The sequence below is a fragment of the Sminthopsis crassicaudata genome, chromosome 1, assembly GCF_048593235.1.
Source record: "Sminthopsis crassicaudata isolate SCR6 chromosome 1, ASM4859323v1, whole genome shotgun sequence".
In the NCBI taxonomy this organism is placed as follows: Eukaryota; Metazoa; Chordata; class Mammalia; order Dasyuromorphia; family Dasyuridae; genus Sminthopsis; species Sminthopsis crassicaudata.
Genome location: NC_133617.1, coordinates 691,761,556 through 691,784,804, shown reverse-complemented (window position 1 = coordinate 691,784,804; position 23,249 = coordinate 691,761,556). Strand labels below are relative to the sequence as shown.

General features: G+C 37.2%; 1 long non-coding RNA gene across 1 annotated transcript in view; it reads right to left on the bottom strand.

The window, feature by feature from the left end:
• LOC141551702 (uncharacterized) overlaps positions 1 to 17,340 on the bottom strand; it is a 118,776-nt gene extending 101,436 nt beyond the window's left edge. The window contains exon 1 of the long non-coding RNA XR_012484934.1: positions 17,105 to 17,340. This is a non-coding gene — a long non-coding RNA (uncharacterized LOC141551702). The remainder of the gene's footprint in view (positions 1 to 17,104) is intronic.
• Positions 17,341 to 23,249: the final 5,909 nt, after the last annotated feature.

Genomic DNA, 23,249 nt, shown 5'->3' with positions numbered 1-23,249 from the left:
GGCTTGGGTTAGGGAATTTGGAGTTGCTTAAAATAGGGCTAAAGTTTATCAGCTTTAAGACACTAAAGTTTTAGCACTAAGACAGGTATCAATGTGGCTATTACTAGGTGGTGTATATACCACCAAGTTGCCTAAGGAAAGGTAAATTAGTCCAAGTTAGAAACAAAGCATGCCCAAACTTCCCTGCTCATCAATAGTGGGCTCAGGCTCATGAGTAATTATTGTACTTTCAACTAGGCAAGATAGGAAAACCAAGTCTCAAAACAATCAAACTCAGAAGTTTTCAGTTATGAAAAGTTGAGGAGAGACTGGTAGTTTCACAGACAGAGGAAAGAAATCTGAGTTAGGGGTCAAAGAGTAGTTTAAATGGAATTTGGGGACATGTGTAGATAATGGGACATGGCTACCATCATGCTGAGACTTAGATCTACTGTCAGTCTGATAGCATATGCAAATGAATTCTCCTAACTGAGAGCTATCTTGGATTTGGCAAAAGGAAATATATATTTTTTAATTTTTTATTATATATATTTTTATAATATTATCCCTTGTATTCATTTTTCCAAATTATCCCCCCCTCCCTCTACTCCCTCCCCCCGATGACAGGCAATCCCATACATTTTACATGTGTTACAATATAACCTAGATGCAATACATGTGTGTAAATACCATTTTCTTGTTGCACAATAAGCATTAGATTCCGAAGGTACATGTAACCTGGGCAGACAGACATTAGTGCTAACAATTTACATTCACTTCCCAGTGTTTCTTCTCTGGGTGTAGTTATTTCTGTCCATCATTGATCAACTGGAAGTGAGTTGGATCTTCTTTATGTTGAAGATTTCCACTTCCATCAGAATACATCCTCATACAGTATTGTTGTTGAAGTGTACAATGATCTCCTGGTTCTATTCATTTTACTCAGCATCAGTTGATGTAAGTCTCTCCAAGCCTCTCTGTATTCCTCCTGCTGGTCATTTCTTACCGAGCAATAATATTCCATAACCTTCATATAGCACAATTTACCCAACCATTCTCCAATTGATGGACATCCATTCAACTTCCAGTTTCTAGCTACAACAAAAAGAGCTGCCACAAACATTTTGGCACATATATGTCTCTTTCCGCTCTTTAGTATTTCTTTGGGATATAAGCCCAGTAGTAGTACTGCTGGGTCAAAGGGTATGCACAGTTTGATAACTTTTTGGGCATAGTTCCAAATTGCTCTCCAGAATGGTTGGATTCTTTCACAACTCCACCAACAATGTATCAGTGTCCCAGTTTTCCCACATCCCCTCCAACATTCATCATTATTTGTTCCTGTCATCTTAGCCAATCTGACAGGGGTGTAGTGGTATCTCAGAGTTGTCTTAATTTGCATTTCTCTGATCAGTAGTGATTTGGAACACTCTTTCATATGAGTGGATATAGTTTCAATTTCATCATCTGAGAATTGTCTGTTCATATCCTTTGACCATTTATCAATTGGAGAATGGTTTGGTTTCTTATAAATTAGGGTCAGTTCTCTATATATTTTGGAAATTAAACCTTTGTCAGAACCTTTACTTTTTTTTTTATTATTATATATATATATATATATATATATATATATATATATATATATATATTTTATAATATTATCCCTTGTATTCATTTTTCCAAATTACCCCCCCTCCCTCTATTCCCTCCCCCCGACGACAGGCAATACCATACATTTTACATGTGTTACAATATAATCTAGGTACAATACGTGTGTGCGAATATCATTTTCTTGTTGCACAATAAACATTAGAATCCGAAGGTACATGCAACCTGGGCAGACAGATATTAGTGCTAACAATTTTCATTCCCCTCCCAGTGTTTCTTCTCTGGGTGCAGCTACCTCTGTCCATCATTGATCAACTGGAAGTGAGTTGGATCTTCTTTATGTTGAAGATTTCCACTTCCATCAGAATACATCCTCATACAGTATTGTTGTTGAAGTGTACAGTGATCTTCTGGTTCTGCTCATTTCACTCAGCAACAGTTGATTTAAGTCTCTCCATGCCTCTCTATATTCCTCCTGCTGGTCATTTCTTACCGAGCAATAATATTCCATAACCTTCATATACCACAATTTACCCAACCATTCTCCAACTGATGGACATCCATTCATCTTCCAGTTTCTAGCTACAACAAAAAGAGCTGCCACAAACATTTTGGCACATATATGTCTCTTTCTGCTCTTTAGTATTTCTTTGGGATCTAATCCCAGTAGTAGCGCTGCTGGGTCAACGGGTATGCACAGTTTGATAACTTTTTGGGCATAATTCCAGATTGCTCTCCAGAATGGCTGGATTCTTTCACAACTCCACCAGCAATGTATTAGTGTCCCAATTTCCCCACATCCCCTCCAACATTTGTCATTATTTGTTCCTGTCAGAACCTTTACTTTTAAAAATATTGGGAAAAGGAAATATTAATGGAAATATTTAGATAGAGCTTTAATGAAAACATTATGACCCAATAACAACAGTCAAATGACCCTCTAGAACAGGGGTTCTCAAACTATGGCCCACGGGCCAGATGCAGCCCACTGAGAACATTTATGTGGCCCGCCGGGTTATGGCAAATGGGCTGGGGGGGGGGAGACAGTATGAGTTTTTGTTTTTACTATAGTCCGGCTCTCCAACAGTCTGAGGGACAGTGAACTGGCCCCTATTTAAAAAGTTTGAGGACCACTGCTCTAGAAGACGGAATGAAAGGGTAAGGTGAAGACTGAGAAGACTGTAGGGAGCCAAGGCCCCAGATGCATGAAATTGGAAATCAGTAAGAGATTACAAGGTTCTTAGGAGTAACAGCACCAGGTTTGTTATGACCTGTATTATAGGATCATCTATCCTCCCATTACCAGAGACCCAAAGGACAGCACTTAGGAAGGCTGGATAGGAAGGATCTCTGGATATATGGAAGCTATCTGGCCTTATTTTTGTAGAAAAGATCTATATAAGGGCTGTTAGAATCATTGGTTTCTCTATGGGATTCCTTCTTACAAGACTCAGTGGGTCAGGCAACAACCAACCATTGAAATAAGGTTTTTCAAAGTAGAAAAAGAAGTCCCAGAGATAGAAAGAAAGTATCTTTTATGGTTACATTGGAAACAATTTCCCTCTGGCTAGTTAGTCAATAAATGTTAATTGTTCATTATGATCCAGGCACTTGCCCTAAACATTCAAACAAAAAGAAACACTATCCTTCCCTCGTGGATGTTACATTCTAATAACATAAAAAGAAGCTGAACAACTGGTAGGAAGGAAAGAGGTACTCAGGTGCATAATGGAGAAGTAGAGGTATAATTTAATAGGAAATGAAAACATTACTGGTTGTATCTTCTTTAAATAGAAAAGCCATAGGGTTGAGGACATTTCCAAGGTATAATTTCCAGGCTGAAAATGTTTCTGGGACATGTGGAGAAGTTTAGAGAAGTATACCTAGGTGGTCAGGAACTAAGATAGATGAGATGTGCTAAATTCTTGTTCTTTCCTAAGATTTCAATAAATTATGATGCTTGTTGTTTAATGATAATGTGGATCAAAAGATTAGAGATTTAGAGTCAGGAGAAAATTTAGAAATCATTTAATTTAATTGTCTTATTTTATAGATGAGGAAACTGAGTCCAGAGAAGTAAAGGGAATTGCTTAAAGTCACTTGTGTAGACCCAAGCTTTGCCTTCAATTTATTTGATTTCATATCTGTATAGATGCAGAGTGTCATGAGTCTCTGAAATAATGATGACAGTTGGGAATGGTTCATAGGGGGGATTCCTTGGGATGAGGATTGGTCTATCAGGAAAAATAATCTGCTGAAATGGAAGGCAAGAAATGATGAGGGATAAGTAGTTCTGGGGGAAGCCCAAATGGCCTCAGTGATAGCAGGCTTTGTGCAGCCTGGACCATTGTTGCTTAAGTAACCCCAGTCTAAAGTAGAGGTGAGATCAAGACATCATCTTGACCTAGGCTCAAAGAGAAATCTTTGATCTTTTTGCTTAAAAAACTGAAGCCTGGAGTTAAATCATCCAGGAAACTAAACAATATCTTCCCCATTTTAAAAATGGTCTAGAAGACTGCTTAGAAGAGTGAGAAGTTCCAGAAGACAAGACCTTTAAATGTCAATCTTGACCCTATGTAGATAGAGATGGTAGAGAAGTTGGTAGTTGTATCCGTTCCTGGTGGAATTCTTTAAAATACAAAGGGAGCAGAAGCAATGGCTGAAATAGTCTTTAGTAGCATCTAATCTTTTGAAAAAAGAGGAAAAATGACCCAAAGAAAAGGCAAAGAGTGATATAGTTAGATAGAATCTGTCTGTCTGTCTATCTATCTATCTATCTATCTATCTATCTATCTATCTATCTATCTATTGCCCCATTTTAAGAGAAAGCTGTGGACAAGCACTGACCAGGTACAGAAGACAATCTGAGACTAGAAGACCACAGTTGGTATTGGTATTCCTTACCATCCCACCCAGGGGTACAGTGAGGCAAAGTTTCATTCACTCCTCCCATAGGAAAGGAATGGTGGACTTTAAAGAAGGAAATCTATTTTTCTTATTAGATAGAAAACGGCAGTTGGAATTCCTGAGGCAGGAAGGCAGCAGCTATTCCCAATATCTCTAACAAGGACACCAATCTCTTTCCTCCTCTAAAGCTATCTAAAAGCAGCATAAAGAGTCACAACACTGGGAGAGACCTGGACCTTTCACCTAGTGTTTAGGCTGGTCCATTATACATTCTTAGGACTAAAAATTTAGAAATATAAGGGATCTACTAGAGAGATCATCTGGCTGAATCCTTTCATTTTAGTGATGAGAAAGTCAAGGAAGAATAGCCCTGTGGGTGGGGGAAGAGTGGGTGGGGGAATGATTGGAGTGGGATGGGGTATGGTGGAGGAGATCCATATTGTCTGCAATGTTCTTGATAAGCTTTTCCTGTGTGTCTCTATGACCTAGTTATGGTTCTCCTTGGAGAAGTCATGTGTACTGGGATATGGTGTGGGCTGCCTGAGGTATCAAAAGCAGGAAATACCAAAGGATTTAAAAGGTGATGACTGCTATAAAGTCCACAATCCTTAACACATATGTAAGATTACTAGAATGAACCAAGAGACATAAGTTCTATTCCAAGAATTGGATAAATCCCTTTCCTTCTCCTCTTCAGTTTGATCTTCCATGAAGTTTGACTCAATGATCTCTTAAGAGTGCCTCCCAGGGTTGTGACTCAGGGCATACATCATCCTTGGCAGGTTTCTAGAACATGCACTGATATCACAGGGTGCCTAAGAATATTCAATAGCAGGAGAGGATGAATCTGATTTTATGGTTAAAAATGTCAATTTTCACAGCCCATTGAAGCTGCTTAAATGGCAAACAGACGGTTTCCTCATATTGAAAACCACATAAACTGAACACTAATTTACTTACATTAAAGGAGAAGAATCCAGGGCCCAAGAGGCAGAGTGAGAGGACCCCCAGAGGCTATGAATGGAAGAAAGAGACCCAAGGGTCCTTTCAAGGCTGGTTAGAAAATTTGAACCTCACCTATTAAAGGGCTTTGGGCCCAATATTTCCTGTAACAATGATTTGATCTGGCCAGTTTACTGTATACTGTTAGCTGGTATATCCAGAGAACCAGACCTATGCTAAATATCACTGTCTCTGTGTCCCTTTCTATCTTCTGTCTGCCTCTTTCTCTATGTCTCTATCTCTGTCTATCTCTGTCTCTCTTAGTCTTGCTCTTTCTGTCTCATTCTTTCTTTTTGTTTCTGCCTCTCTTCTGTTCTTTCTCTCTGTCTCTGTCTCTATCTCTCTTCCAATAAAAAGAGACTATAGAAACAAGAGCTGTATGTGTGTCTTTCACACATATTTTCCATTTCTCTCCTCATACTTGTAGCACATACAAGAAGACTGTGACAGGTTGCCACCTATAAACTGCAATCCCTAGTGTCTCGTTAGATTCCAGCCTCTCCTTCCCCCTCATCTGTCCTTCACCTATCTATCTATCTTGCTCTCAACACTGAGTGGTCAACACAAAAATGCTTTCTGAACTTTTCCATGGTCAAGAACTTATTGGGTTCTGGGTCTTGAATGGTGAGCTCCCTGTGTATCCATACCAGTTTCATTAGATTATTCTCCTTTTCTCTCTTCAATGGAATTATCTTTCTTTTATGTTGTGAGAGCTTGTTGTGAAAGCTTTCCATTGCTTCTGCATGGAGCTTCTCTATAGGATTTTAGTTTATTAAGCCCTCTCCATCTTTCCTCTGAAGCCTTTAAAATCTGTTTTCCTTAAATCCAGAGTCTGCATCAGAATGTGTCCAGCTTTTGTCTCCTCTATCATAAATTCTAAGATGGAGTGATCATCTTCATCTTCCATTAAATTCCCATTGTGTCTAATCCAACTACCAGTTTTTTTCTTGTGAGAGAAAATCTGATTCATAATAAGATTTCCTTGTGCTGCTTCTTTGACCTTTGGAAGGATGAAAATATCATTAAGGCAAGTCAGGATGATTAACCATTCTTTCTGGCAGAAAGTTCATTCCAACAGATGTCCACAAAGTTGAAGGCTCCCAACAAAATCATGTCATACCTCCACAACAGGCTGTGTTCCCTCAAATATTCAACTCTAATCTTTCTGTTCAGTTTTTATTGTTTTTCAGTCACTTCAGACATGACTGATTCTCTGTGACCACATTTAGGGTTTGTTTGTTTGTTTATTTGCTTTTTGGTAAAGATACTGGAGTGATTTGCCATTTCTTTCATTAGCTGATTTTATAGACGAAGGGACTAAGGCAAACAGTGTTAAAGTGACTTACCTAGAATCACACAGTTAAGAAGTGTCTGAGGCAAAATTTAAAGTCAGGAACATGTCTTCCTAACCCCAGGCACTGTACTCTATCCACTGAACCACCTAGCTGCTCTGTTGGGGTATATTATATTTCATTGCCAATATTGCTTCTGTTTTTACTTCCATTGATTTTTATCCAAAAGTTCTCCATCTGCTTCCATCCCTCTATCTCTTTACAGTAGTTTATCTTCTTAATGTATGATACTAATCTTCTTACTCACTCCCATTTTTTTTACCTATCCCACTATTTTGGAATAAAGTAGACCTTTTCAGAATCATATGCCAATTATGAGTTTCTTCCCATCACTCTCTCCATTGGGAAATCTGAATTACCTTGCCTATTTATTACTCATAGTTTATTCACTTGTATAGTATCTAAGTCCAAGAATATTACTATTTAGTCCTGTCCTAGATTGTCTTACACGATCTTATATATGCAAATATCTAAAGCTTTTTGTAAAGTTTTAAATACTACACATATACAGGGTAACCCAAGAAGCCTAAATGTAGATGGAAGCTATTAAGTTTACAACTGTATTAAGATTGGGGGGGGGGAGAGAGAGAAAAAGAGGGAGGGAAGGAGAGAGAGAGGAGATAGAAATAGAGAGAGGGAAGGAAAGAAAAGAGGTGAGAAAGAGGCAGAGAAAGAGAATAGAAAGAGACAGTGATAGAGACAAAGAGACAAAGACAGCATAGTGTAATAGGTAGAGGTCTGACATTTAGAATCAAGAAGATCTAGATCCAAGATCCTGCAACCCTCATTGTGTAACCCTTTAACTTCTATAGATTTCAGTTTTGTCATCTGTAAAATGATAATAATTATATTTGTATATTTGTAGACTTTGGGTCATCCACACTTCACAGAGTTGGTATAAAACTCAATAGATATTATAAATTATTTCGCACACTTCAAAGTGCTATGTCAATTAGAAATATTATTTTTCTTCTGTGGACTTGTGTTTCTCCACATTTATTTCCCCACATTCTAGCAATTCTTTCCAGTAGCTAGTGGGAAAAAAGCTTCCTGGAGTCAAAGGTCTTAGACTCAGACATATCTCTGACCCTTAATTACCTACATAAACTTGGCAAATCATTTCACCTCCCTGGACCTCATCTGTAAATGAAGGGACTTGATTAAATGACCTTTTTTATTTTTTATTTATTTATTTATTTTTTTGGTCTATGACCTCATAAACCTATGGCTTCTATCCTATTATATTTCTTTTTTTCCTTTTTAAGTTTAAAGCCATTTTGATTAGATTTGTCAAACTCCAGGCAAATAAGAGTAGATGGAGAGGGGGTCCCTATCTCTGGCCCTTCTTTAGAGCCAGCTATTGGGGGAGCAAATGATCTGAGCAAAAGTGAATTCCCACTTTTGTTGTAAAGGTTTCTCTCTCTCTCTCTCTCTCTCTCTCTCTCTCTCTCTCTCTCTCTCTCTCTCTCTCTCTCTCTCTCTCTCTCTCTCTCTCTCTCTTATACACAAGAAGGCCAGCCTGAAAGATTGGTTGTTATTCCCAGATTTGTCATTAACTTGCTAAATGATTTTAAGTCCTTTCGCCTCTCTGGAGGTGAATTTTATATGAAGCAAAACCTTTCAACTTCCAATTCTAACATTCTCTTATGATTCTTACCTCTTTTCCTGGCATCCCACATCTCAAGCTAGCTACTTACCTGCTCTCTATCTTCCTTACCAGGATACCTGTAATTGCTGATTAGAACTGCTGAATTATTCCCTCATTGACAATGCAACAGGCCTGTGTACATGCTGGTGGCAAGACAGTAATGAGTGTGGAAGTTGGGAACACCAAGGACATAATTGTGAAGAAATACAAATCAATACAGGCTTAATCTCGGTTAAACGGAGTCTTACAGATTAATCAAATCTCAATTACAGCCCAGCTCCCCCATCCTGAGCGATCACCAAACTCATTGATTTAGTGTACACAATGCTGCTCAGCTCTCAGAATCACTTTTCAATGTTAATATAATTAAATAGCTTGAATTCTATGTCCTGAGGAATTATTATCCAATTTATCTACCATTCCATATAACTAGTGGAAATAGTTCTGGATTGGAATCAGAAGACTTGGGTTCAAGGGTTGACCCTGCCATACATTTGCTGTATAACCTTGGACACACATGCCCACACTCCTCAGAATGAGGGTTTTGGATTAGATGAATACTAAGGTCTTTTCCAAGTCTAAAATGTAAATAAGTAAGATTATTTCTGATATGTAGCACAAGATCTGATTGACTCTCCCAAATCCCTATTTTCACTGGCAGGTTGAGTCTTCAGAGAGTGACTCTTAGAGCTTCCTCTTAGAGCTTCTAGGGTAATCCAGAATAGTTGGACATGTTTCTCATAACTCATAAGTGAACCCCCATCTAATGTGCTCCCAAATACCGATCACCAGTGATCCATATTATAATATCAAATTGACCACTTGATCTCTCCTCAATATCAATTAGCCGATTAACATTGAACAGCTTTTACAAAAGTGTATTTACTAAGAAAGTATTAGAGGAATAGAAGTACAAAAGTATGTCCCTGAACCAGGGCATATTCTCCCCTCAACACACTGATTCGATTTCCAGGGAGAGTGGACTCAAACTTAATGTAATGTCTATCAAACACTTAACCTAATAAGTTCGCTTCTAAGTGTGACATCTAGCTGATGGATAAATTGTACCTTTCTTTGAAGGAGATGTTGCCTTGACTGGTGATTCTAGGCATTGCTGTGCTGAGGCAAGTATTTTGCTTATTAGGCTCAGGTAATGCAACTATCAGTAGACTCTCTAATGGGTTCCATTTGCTGGAGCCTTTTAAAGTTCACAAGGTCATAATCTGGTCTGTCCTATCTCTCTGTTAGTCATTTATCTAAGACTAGGAAAAAAAGGAACACAAGAAAAAGCTGTGCCAGATATTCATGGCCATATGTGGACCAGATTTGGGAGAACATCTTCCACCCAGAGGATTAAAGTGTTTCTTTGAAAAATCACCTGAAAAGAGAGATTTAGTATTTTGAAGTCTTTAATATACTCATTCAATTCTGGGTTAGCAAACAATTAAAAGGATTTTATTAGCACACAATAAGCAAATAGGAAACAAAGAACTATGCGAGTTCTCTGCAGCAGAAAGGAAAAAAATTCACCAAGTCTTCACATGGACTGCTACTAAACTGAGTATATTGTGTACACTATAAAGAATAGGAATCGTTGGTCTTCTACTTGTCAATTGTGAGTGTGTATATGTATACATGCACATGGATGTTTTTGTATGTGTATGTATATGTGTATATATACACAGATGTATACACACATGTATGTGTATACATATATGTATATATTATAAATTGACTAATATCTGACTCACAGGGAGCTCTCCAGATTCCTAGGACTCATGCATTTCTTTTTTCCAATCAATTATTACTTTTGTCTTCCCTTTATTACTAATGATATTATCATCTTTCTAATTATCCAGACTCAAAATATAGAAATCATCTTCAAGTCATCTTCAAGATGACTTTTTGAAAAGATTTGTTATTGTTGTTGATCCTCTGTTTTTGAAGAAGACCAAAGATTTTAAAAGACTTAGAAAGACAAATATTTAGAAATCTCAGAATAATCTCAGAAGAACTGTGTGCAAGTGATAGAAAAGAGACTTGAATTTTGGGAGTAGTGCTGAGCATTGCTTTCCTTTCTGATTTTCAAGGCAAACTCTTTAACATAGAAATTAAATCCTAGGGGAAAGTGAAATGTTAGAATGTTTGAGTTGACAAGAACTTAAACATTATCTAGTATAGCCCCCACTCTTCTACTGAGAAAGTTAAGCCCATCAAATCCAATATGTGTTCAAACACTTATGTGTAAAAGCACCAAGCTAGGTGATAGGGATGTAAAGGCAAAACCAAAAAAAAAATTGGTTCCTGTCCTCAAGAAGCTTATATTCTGCTATAGTTGATTATAATATGTAAACATATTACACTTGTAAGAGTACCATGGCATGTCAGAAACAGAATCAGAAGTCAAACTTATGTTCTTTTCATAGCACTGAACTTTCTGATAAATTTCAGATATCCAAGATATACAGGGAATAGATGAAAATGGATAAGAACAAGATGCTTTCTCCACTTGGTACATTTCCACAGGATATGAAAACTAAGTTCTCAAAAGAAGAAAAGCAGCCTTCCAATAACCATGTAAAATGCTCAGGATCACTAAAAATTAAAAATGCAAATGAAAACAACTCTGAAGTTCTACTTCATACCTATTATATTGGAAAAGATGATAAAAATGAAAAATGACAATTGTTGGAATGTCTATGCTAAGTCAGACACAGCAATGCATTGCTAGTGGAGTTGTGAATTGAGCCAACAATTCTGACAAACAATTTGGAGCTGTGTCCAAAAAGTCACCAAAGTATATATATCCTTAGCAACACTACTACAAATACTCACCAGAGAGATTTTTTAAATGGATTCATATATACAAAACTCTTTAGAGCAGCACTTCTTGTAACAGCGAAGTGTATAATAATAAATGTATGCCCATCCATTGAGGAATGGCTAAATAAATCATAGTATGTGAATGTAATGAAATATTACTGTGTCATAAAAAACACTGGAGGGATAGACTGAGAGAAACTTGGGAGAACTTACTTAAACTGATACAGAAACAAATGAGCAGAGCCAGAAGAATGCTTTATACAATGACTATAACATTGTAAAACAAAATAACAAATATAGCTTCAGAGGTATAATTAATGTAATGATCAAATGCTGCCCCAGGTGACTGATCATGATCCTGCCTCTTTGGCAGATAGGTAATGGACTAGAAATTCAGAACGAGATAAACATTTCAGATATGGTTCAAGTGTGAATTTGTTGTGGGGCAATGATAATATCAAAAAAGAGGAAAAGAAAGAAGACAATAAAACATTTAAAAATACACAAAAGAGAACATAAAGAGCTTCAGAGTGGGACAGAGACGAGCAGAGCAATGTTGGAAATGCCACATTAAATTTAATATGTACTTTTTCAAAAGCTATTTGTAACAGAAATTTAGGGTATCCTATGCAATACTGTTTTTCTGTTCTTTGTATATGGAATAGTCATGCTTATCGACATTTGCCAAATTTATGATAAAAAGAAAATAAATCTTTTTTTAAAGAAAAAAGAAGTGTTCCCTCTTCAGGAACAGGTTATAAACTAGATGAACTCTGAAGTTCTTTCCAATTTTGAGCCTAATGCCTATGTCTCCTAGTACTCTTCCTTTCTCCACCCCTAAGCATATTCTTTTCAAATCCCAAAGTAGAAGGAACTCAAATACCCATAATTCAAATACATTGTACTAGACAGAATATTATCTTACATCCTTTCAATGCTGCTGGGTTTGGGGGCAGAAGAGAGCACCAGCAGCTATCTCTCATTTCTAGTCCTCCCCACCAACTCCCCGCCCAAAGGATTCTTCTCACATCATCATCCCTTTCAGGCTTCTCTCCAAGTGTAGCCACTCAAACTACAGCTGCTCAGATTTTCAGTCTCAGCCACACCCATGGTCATTGATTCCCTTTGCTCTCACACCAAAATCTCAATACACTACTATGGCTAACATCCACTCTCTGACCCCCCGTGTGCTGCTATCTGTTGAACAAATACTTTAAACATATTTTTGATACATTCTCTGGCTTTCCTTCCATGAGACTCAGCTTCAAGCTTCCAAATCCTAAATCACCAAGGCTTCTTGAACTTTTCCCACTCATGATGCCTTTTTACTGGAGAAATTTTTACATGATCCCAAGTATATAGGTATATAAAGTAGATATACAAATCAAACATTTACTGATAATAAATAATAGTTTCATGACCCTTACATTCAGTTGAGACTCCATATGGGATCATCCACAGTTTAAGAAGCTTTGCTTTAAAAAAACCTTGTCCCCCAGAATTACAGACTCTGTTTACAATCTCAAAAAAGACATAGTGCCTTAATTTTCCCCCCCCCCTTCCTACTTCAACCTCTCACAATTCCAAATTTCTACAGGGTCAGTGAGCAACCTAGATTCTTAGGGGGAAACCTCATAACCTTCTCTATATTTCTAGGAGGCAAGTTTCTGAATTGAGTTCTTTCTCACTCTCATCTCCATTTCCTTCCTCTCCAGAATAAGGCAGAAATTCCCCAGAGGGTGCATGCTTCCTGTTCCCCTTAAAGTACAAATTCCCAGAAAGTTATGAGTAGGTATAAAGGAGCCCTCCCCATTCTGAGCTGACCCAGCACAAAGGTATAACCTTAATGAAGATCACAGACTTCCACACCAATAACCTGGCAAGAAGATCCCAATTTTCCTAATATCATAGAAACATTCTATGTTAAGTCAAGAAAATTTAGAAATCATCTATTTCTTTTCTTTAATTAACAGGTTAATTAACTGGGAAACAGAGAGATTAAGATTTGCCCCAAGTCACATGTCAAGTTGCTGGCAGAATTGGGACTAGAACCCAGGTACCTCTCCCTACTCTTTGTTTGGTATTCTCTCCACTACAGTGTGCTGCCTCCCTTATTAAATGGGATTCTAGTTTCCCAGCCAATGTGAGTCATTACACAAAGTTGCCATATGTCACTTTCAATCAATACAGCTGTGTGTTCAACAAACAATCATGCTAAATTCCCTCCTAATAAGAATCCATGTTCTCTAGGCTTCCTTTTATGTAAGCGTATTTCCCACATGAACACAGACTAAGTCCAGGGGACCTCCAAGAGAAGTCACACAGGGACAGATGGACAGAATAATGGATTTGACTCAGGGCAATGATGTTCAAAGTTGGGCATCTCTCCTGTTGGCATATACCTTTTAGGTCATCTTCTGCCCTTTTTTATTCTCTGATGCTGGAAACATCTCAAATGGTCCTGGAGAGACAATTGTTAAATTTTCAGTGTGGGCATTTATAATTTGTTAATTGGGAAAACCTACAAATTAGGGCTTGCCTTTGTTGTTGCTGATTGTAGATTTAGGAAAATGCTAGAGAAAATGCAGTAATACAGATTAATTCTAAAAGTCTAGAGAGCTCATTGTTAAACATTTACCAGTATTTTGCTGCCTATGTACCTGTCTTGTTTTCCCAAACAGAGGGTGAGTTCTCTATCGGAAGGATACATGGTCTCTTCTCCCCCCCCCCATTCCCATCTCCTCCACATTGTAGCTAATCACCAGGTTGGGCATGGACTGAGGAAGGAAGAGATTATTTCACATACTTGTTTCCTTTTATTATAGATGGTGGATCTAAGTAGCTCTTCATGGTTCTATCAAATTCTAGGGTTAGGGACAGGAATTGTCTGTCTGATTTATTGGGATAGGGAGCTCCATCTACCAATGCTTGCATTGATATATTTTCTAAAGCTTAGAGTCTTAGACAGTTGCCTAGAACTGACCGATGTCCAAAAGTCATTATGTAAGAATCCAGATCTTCCTGGATTCCAAGTTTCAAGGCCAGCTCTTCATGCACTGTAAATAAACTAAATCTTGAGATGTTCATACAGAGAATCAGATGGAGCTTGAAACTTGTTAGTATAGTAAAACATTAGTTTTATTATACTAATAGTATAGTTAGTATAGTACTAACACTTTACTATACTAACACTGATTCATTTCTATGAAGTTGAATTCATACACATTACTTAGCAAGGTGTCTTATAAATTTATAAAGAAATTTATAAGACACCTTGCTAAGTAATGTGTATGAATTCAACTTATCTGTGAAATGGGGCAGGAGGATTTGCCAAGACAATTTCTCAAGTCCCTTCCAGAGCTACAGTCCTGATCTCATGGCCCTACTTGCTAGCAGATATATGTTACAAAGTGCTTTCACATTTGTAATCTCATGTGATCCTCACAACAACTCTCTGAAGCAAAAAATAATAATTTTGTTCAGTTATTTTCACCTCTTCATCCCCCCATTTGGGATTTTCTTGGCAGAGATCTTTTAGGGATTTGTCATTTCCTTCTTCATCTCATTTGACAGATGAGGAAACTGAGGCAAACACGATAAAGCAATTTACCCAGAGTCACACATATCTGAGGCCAGATTTAAACTTAGGAAACTGAGTCTTCCTGACTTTGGGTACAGCACTCTTTCTATCTACTATATCACTTATCTAACCCGGTAGCATTTATTTAGCTCTTTGAAATTTTGCAAATATTACCTCATTTTCATTCCTATAACAACCCTAGGAAATAGATTCCCCCTTTTTACAGATGAGAAAACTGAGGATTGAAAAATTATCCCCAAAAGAGGAAGCAATTCTTCAATAAATGTTTGTTGAATAAGCAGGTCTATGAATGTTCATAATAAAATTTGGGAGGGGAGATTCATAAAGAATACTGGATCTGGCATAAGAATGACCTGAGTTACAAATCTGACTCTGCTAAATTACTATCTTTTTGGAATTGAGTGAATCACTTCACTTTCTAGGTTTCATAAAATGAAAGGGTTGGAAGACATGATTTCAAATATTCCCTTTTTCTAAATTCTATGATCCTAAGTATGATCAGCAGATCACAGTCTCTGAGAATTAGGGGATATTTTCTTTCACATTTGGAAGAAAATAAGCATTTCTGGAGAATAATTAATCAAAAGAATTAACCTGCAGAAGAGAAGAGATGCATCTGTATCTACCACCCAAAATCAGTTCATTCCAGGCATTTTAGTGGGAGTGAAGTGAGAAATGCAGGGAAAATGTAGACGCTGTGCTGGAAGGAAATCACAATCATTTGGCTGATAATCTTGATACTCAGCTTTCTCTTTATATGGTTTTATTTGTTTTGTAATCAATAAGATTGATTTTATTCTTACTTCTTAATTAGAGAGTTAGATTTCCCCAAGTAATTAATGCACTTTTCTTCAACTCCATAGCCCATTACAGTAGTTAAAATATTAAGCTGTAAACACTGTCAAATCTAAAGGATTGGAAACACATGTTTTTTTCCAAAGCTATTCTATCTTCATTTCTGAAATTACTAGATTCAGGCGGCTTTGTTCTCTGGGATAAGTAATAAAATGGGTCTGATTTCTTTGGAGAACGTTGTACAAATACAAACTGTATTGTTACTTTTAATTACATATTCTGCATCTTCCTAGTGACATTAAAAGTGATAACATAAAAACATTTAATTTCCATGCTTATAATGCTGGTTAATGGCCTACCTCCCCAAAGACAGAGTATATTCAGGCAAGGAACCTTTAGGAGTATAACTGGGGTCCAATAGTCCTTCCCTATTTTGCTTACAACCCTTTCTGTATATTCTCTGTCAAAAAGACAAACAAAACAACCCACCTCAATATGATACCACTCAATCCCAATCCATCATGCCCACTTGTCTCCAGTCTCAGCCTTCACCACTCTTATTTCCTCATACCCCACCACCCACAAATCTGCCTGAACATTCCGCCCCACCTTTACTCCCAAATCTACATGATCAATCACTCTTTGCATGTTCACAACTAATGCTATCCAAAATGCCCTACTCATCTCAACACCAATCCACTCATTCGATCTTGTTTCTCTGTCTCCCAAGAATCCTGCCAACTTTTCCTATCATGAGTAATTTAGGATTAATTAAGCAGGGCTCTAGAGAAGAGCACCGAGAGTACCATCCCACCTTCTTTGCAGAGGGATAGTACTATGGTAATGGAATATTATATATACTATTAGATTTAGTTTATACATATAATTTTTGAATTTAATTTTTCTATATTATTTAATACCAATTTAAATAATACCATCAATAAAACTCTTATTTTTTTTCTTTAAAAATATATTTGCTACACAGAGTAGATCCCTAGGTAGAAGAGGTAAGGGAAGGCAATATGCAGAAATAAATTAGAGGGAAAGAAAAAAGAGTGAAAGGAGCACAGGGCCTAGACTTAGAGGACTTAAGATTCAAATCCCACTCCTGAATCACTCAGGAATATGGCTACATTTATTTTTTTCCAATTGGTCAAGCAAAATTGTTTTAAACTCCTACTGCAAAACATTATATAAAACATAGGCTGTTTCATTAAATGAAATCAACACAATCTACCATAAACTCTTATTCACAAATCTTTTCAAGTTCTTTCTCTGCTCTAAATTCTCAAGTGAATCCTTGAAGAAAATATTGGCTTATTTCTGAAGTGATTTTCATGTCCTGTCCTTGATTCTTAACATTTGTTTGACCTTGAACAAATCACTTACCTTTTGCAGATTTTTTGAGAGGTACAAGATATGTCAGTCGATATTTATCCTAATCCATTCTCATTTCTGAACCTGAGAACCATACATAATATCTAAAGACAACAGGGAAAGTGGAGGAAGAAAGGAGATGGCAGTCCTTTTTGGATCTGGAGGATCCCAGGATGGCTCCAGATTCATTGAAGAGTATTGTATGTTATGAAAATGATGGCCAAAGAGTGGGCAGCATTGAGAAGATGCGTAGGAAGTGAGCTGGAAAGGACCTTCCTTAATGGTCTTCCAGTCAAACCTCTTTGTTTATATATTCCTTTGTTTATAAGGAAACTTCTAGGAAGACTTAGAAGAGCAAAATGTTCTGTCCAAGACCACATGGGTAGGAAGTGACATAAATGGGATTCAAACCCAGAACTTCAAATCTAATTTCCCCCCCACTAAAACCATTGCATAATACCATCAATAAAACTCTTGAAATAAAGGAGGGTTGGATCCAGTTGATTTTTTTCTCATCTTGACATGTGTTCTTGAGAGTTATCATCAAAGGTTTTGAGCTATGTATGAAACAACCAGGGACAAATTAGATTGAATGACATTTCTAAATCTGAGAGTAAATTCCATAGAGGCTGTGTGTGTGTGTGTGTGTGTGTGTGTGTGTGTGTGTGTGTGTGTGTGTGTGTGTGTTTGTAAGAGAGAGAGAGAGAGAGAGAGAGAGAGAGAGAGAGAGAGAGAGAGAGAGAGAGAGAGAGAGAGAGAGAGAGAAATGAAAAAGTCCCCAAGAGAATGTAGGAAAAAAGGCACATTAATTGGATATATCAATTCATCTAGCCATTCTCAAAAGCAAATTAAAATGATACCTAGAGTCACCAAACAAGGTATATACCTTTTGTCCCAGAGACACTACTTTTAGACATATGCCCAGAAACAAAAAAAAGAGAAAGATAAGGAATCCAAGTATGTTGTAGCAAAGAACAGAGGGGAAATGTGAGTGCCCATCAAAAACAAAATGGCTGAAAAATCATATTGAAAAGTATGATGGTGTATTACTGGGCAATAAGAAGCAAGGAAAATTCAGAGACACTGGGAAAAACTTATATGAATATATGAACTAATGTGGTGAAAGAAGCCAAACCAGGAGAACAATTTGTCATAGCTACAATGCTGTAAAGAAAGACTTGATATGTCTAACCTATGTACCCAAGGATGATTCTAAAGGACTTCTGAAGAAGTAAGCTTCTCATCTCTTGACAGAGGAGATAGACTGGAGGTCAACAATATAACATGTTTTCAGATATATTCAGTGTGTGCATTTGTTTTCTTTCAATATGCTTATTTGTTAGAACATTGGGGAGATTTAAGAGTAGGAGAGAATAATGTCAAAGAACACCAGTGGACTTCAGATTTAAAAGAATGTGCAGGAAAAAAACCAAAGGGGGACAGCTGGGTGGTACAATTGAACAGATTACCAGCCCTGGAGTCAAGAGGACCCTGAGTTCAAATCTGGTCTCAGACATTTAACATTTCCTAACTGTGTGATCCTGGGCAAATCATTTAACCCCAAATGCCTCAAAAAAAAAAAGAAAAGAAAAGAAAAGGAAAAAAAAGGGAATTCAGAGGGAGACCCAGACAATTAAGGCAGCTTTGAAATAAACACATTGAGGAATAAGCTGGACATTGTGGAAATATGTAGTTTCATATACAAACCTCTTTCTATTCTTTGTATGTAGTAATGTTCATGTTTGTGGGTGTTTGTGAAGTTTAGAACAAGAAAATTATAGTGTAGGCTCTAGGGTTTACTGTTCTGACTTTCATTTCCAGATCCACTTACCAGACAATGGCTGGCTCTGCTCACCTCAAGAATCTAAGTGCTAACCATGAGGGGTTTGGATATCTGATACTAGTAGTCAGAAATCCCCATGTGTTTCTCCATTGCCATTTGATTAAATAGTATCTCCCCTAAATCAACAAATATGAATATGATTTGGCTTTTACAAATAGATTTTACTGAGAAAGTAGATCAAGAAGGGAAGTAAAACCATGTTCTAAAACAAGAGCACATTCTCTCCTCTACACATCTTGGTCTTTAGTGAGAGTGGGCTCTAACTTCAAGTGGTTGCCCCAAAACATTACCTTTTTCACTGAAGAAGGTCAACTCCAGAAAATCCCTTTTTAAAAAATTTCTTAGAATCCTCAACAAGTTTATTTCAGGGTAGAGCACAGTTATGAGATAAATTATTTTCTCACTCAGCTGGATTGGATCTTTGCTAGTCTGGGTCAGTCCCTTGCTTGTAGGACATGGTGTCTCTGATGCTGGGACTTCAGTTGCTGAATAGACTTTGGATGACTTCAAACTTTTCAGTTCTCACAATGTGGAAACTTAGTCCAATCTATCTCTAATACACATTCACCTAAAATCAAGAAAGAATAAATAAATAGATGAAAGAAACAGAGGTACCATGTATTCATGGCCATATGGCAGCTGGATGGATAAGGAGCCACAGTTTTGTTCATGAAAACAAGCTTTTAGAGCCCAAATTCATTTTTATGTTCTATTTAGAGGATATGTCTCAAACTTATTTCAAATTATGGAGACTTGAAATATATTGACGAAACCCATAAGTAATAGTTTTAGGAAAATTAATTAAGAAAATTAAGGAAATTTAATGTATTTCCATACCTAATATTGTTGTTGTTGAAGTCATTTGTCTTTTGTTCTCAGGGAGGACTGTGACATCAGGGAGGGGATGCCATTACATGCAGGTGAATTGGATTTAAGTCAGGGAGGGTTGAGCAAGGTCCCCAGCCTCACTTTCCCTTTAAAAGACATCTGAGTCCAATAGCCAGATATAGATCAGGACAACATACTTAATAAGAAGCTTGACTAATAGATAATCTTGTATTTGTGAATTTATAGGAGGAAAATTCTCCTAGCACCTGTATTTTCTCCTATCATCTTTATTGACAGAGATATCAGGATTCTAATAAACATTTTTGAAAGATTTTAATATAAGCTATTCTCACAAGAGAATATTACCCTCCAAAAAGCTAGTCTCTTTAGACAAATGCCCCAAAATTCGTTCCAATTTAGAGGATATGATTCCCCCAGAAGTTTAACTCTAAGAGAAGGGGAGTATTTTCTTCATAGGTCTTCCTTCTTAGATTCTTGAACTCCAAGGACCAGGGTCATGTAGGCCAGTCCAAAGAGTGTTAGAGGGGTTCTGGCCGGGTCTATACAAACTCTCTGACTTGCCTGACCATTAACTCCTATGAGAGCTTCTGGGGGATGAAGACTAAATAGGAGTTGAGCAGAACAATCAAGAATCTCAAAGTTTGTCTGCCTGTTCAGACAGAACAGGACCAGGACAAGACATTAGAAAGGGCTAGACTGAGAAGATGAATGACCTCCCTACACTGTAGTTTCTCTCTCTCTCTCTCTCTTTTTTTAATTAAAGCTTTTTTATTTTCAAAACATATGCAGTATTCGCCCTTGAAAAACCTTGTGTTCCAAATTTTTTCCCTTCCTTTCCCCTCCTCCCTCTCCTAGATGACAAGCAATCCAGTATATGTTAAATATGTGCAACTCTTCTATACATATTTCTACAATTATCATGATACACAAGAAAAATCAGATCAAAAAGGAAAAAAATGAGAAAAAACAAAATGCAAGCAAACAACAACAAAAAGAGTGAAAATACTATGTTGAGATCCACATTCAGTCCCCACAGTCCTCCATTTGGATGCAGATTAAAAACAATCATCACAAAACCACTGGAATTGGTTTGAATCACTTCGTTATTAGAAAGAACCATGTCCATCAGAACTGATCATCATATAATCTTACTGTTGCTGTGTACAATGGTCTCCTGGTTCTGCTCATTTCACTCAACATCAGTACATGTAAGTCTCTCCAGGCCTCTCTGAAATCATCCTGCTGATCATTTCTTATAGAAAAATAATATTCCATAACATTCATGTACCATAACTTATTCAGCCATTCTCCAACTGATGGGCATCCACTCAGTTTCCAGTTTCTTGCCACTAAATAGGGCTGCCACAAACATTTTTGCATATGTGAATCCCTTTCACTCTTGGCTGAGTAGTAGCATTGCTGGATCAAAGGATATGCACATTTTGATAGCCCTTTGGGCATAGTTCCAAATTACTCTCCAGAATGGTTGGATCCATTCACACTTCACCAACAATGTATTAGTGTCCCATAAATTATACTTTCTATTTAAGTTGATCCGGTCCACTCCCTCCTCCACCCCATCCTTGTGAAGATTTCCATATGATAGGTTATGCTATTGTGTGAGTGGGAACAGAGTTGGGAGTTTAACCCAGGTCATCTGACATCAAATCCAATGCTCTTCTCATACAAAAGTGAGCAAAGGGAAATATGGCTGCAGAAGAAGATAGGAATCAGACTGAGAAGAGCCTTATATGACAAGGTAGAATTTGGACTTTATCCTGAGGATAATGGTGAACCAATGAAAAGCTTTTTTAGCTGGGAGTAGGAAACAATGAAGATAGCTTGTGTACATTAGACTTTAATACTTTAACAACATGTAAGTAATTTAATTCTGTGGGTTCTTAAACTATCAATGTAGATTATGATTCCTCTATAATTTGTTACAATTTGTTATAATTTGAGAGTTTCTGGGACTAAAAAAATTCATCAACCTATGACCAATCTGGTGAAAAAGCCTCTAAAACTTAGATAGGCTGCCTTCAAACAACAAACATAAATACCATCACTAGATCACTAGGACCACATTTTTAATATTTCCAATTTGATAAAACTTACTGTGCCTCACTCATTCATTTAACAAATATTTATTAAATATCTACTATACATAAAGCATTGTGCTCCCTAATAGGGATACCAAAAGAAAACTTGATATTCTCTTTATGTACTCTATATTCTGGTCAAACTAGCCTATTTGTTGTTCCTTTGCAGAATACATGGCAAAAGTCAAGAGATGAATAGTGGTCAGGGGCAGCTAGGTACAATAATAACAGCTAATATTTACATATCTCTTCATTTTACAGATATATTAGTTTATTATTATGTGATATATAATAAATATTTGTTGAATGAAGGACCCAATATCTGAATAAATGCATAATTGAAAAAGAAAAGAATTATTTGCCCTTCAAGGAGCTTACATTCTATTGAGAGATAAAATGATGCAATAACAAAAGTAAATTTCTACGTAAGAACAGAAAGAGAGTACTAGCAACTAGCCACAGTTGTACCTCAGTTAACTCAGTACCAAACAAGTCTTCTGAAACTCCAGATTACTTCTGCAAGGAATCAAAATAGGGCTTGAATAGAGGACAAAACACTCAATGAATATTTATTTAATGGAATTGATATGGGTAAGAGTGTGAAGAGAGGGGCAGGAACTTCCTCTGCAGCTTGTTTAATTACAGGAATTTGGGATTTAAGTAATCCCAACATCTCTTTGAGAAAACCAGCATCCAAAAAGGTACCAAATGTGCCCTTTTAGTAAGAAACTACCAGTTTCTATGATAGAATGCAAACCAAGGTGGTCTAAAACCAGCCATCGGCAACTCTGCTCAGGACAATGGTATGAGATAAGAGTTGGAGAGACCCAGACTTCTGGGAGCTCTCATTTTACTCCTGAATTGGGCCATGTACAGTATACTTCATAACTCATTCATAACATGTTCCTTGGAGCAGAGCTCCCCCACACCCACACACACATGCCTGTCGGCACGCCCACTCCTGCTTCTGCTGAGCAGACAAACCAAATATCATTAGAAGTTTAAAAAATGGGGTAGATGAGCCAGCAACATTCCTGTTAGAGAATGTCTGAGCATTTAAATGTGAGGGCATCTGAGGACAGAGGATTGGGGATGATTTCTTCTTGTATGGACCTCAGGCTATAACATCATACTTTTTATTTGTGTGTCCCCCTGAATGGGTGTTGCCTCGGAATGATGGGTAACATGCATTACTTTCCAAGGTTCTATTCTCTTATAAAATCCAAATGTGGAGTTTTCACCAATGGTTTCTGTGCAGTGAGTCAAAACCCTTCCCTACTCCATGGCTTATGTACCTTGTGTGATATCCAGGACCAGTGCAGAGTCCTTTCCTACCTCTAGACACTCCCAGACTATATTCAGTAAA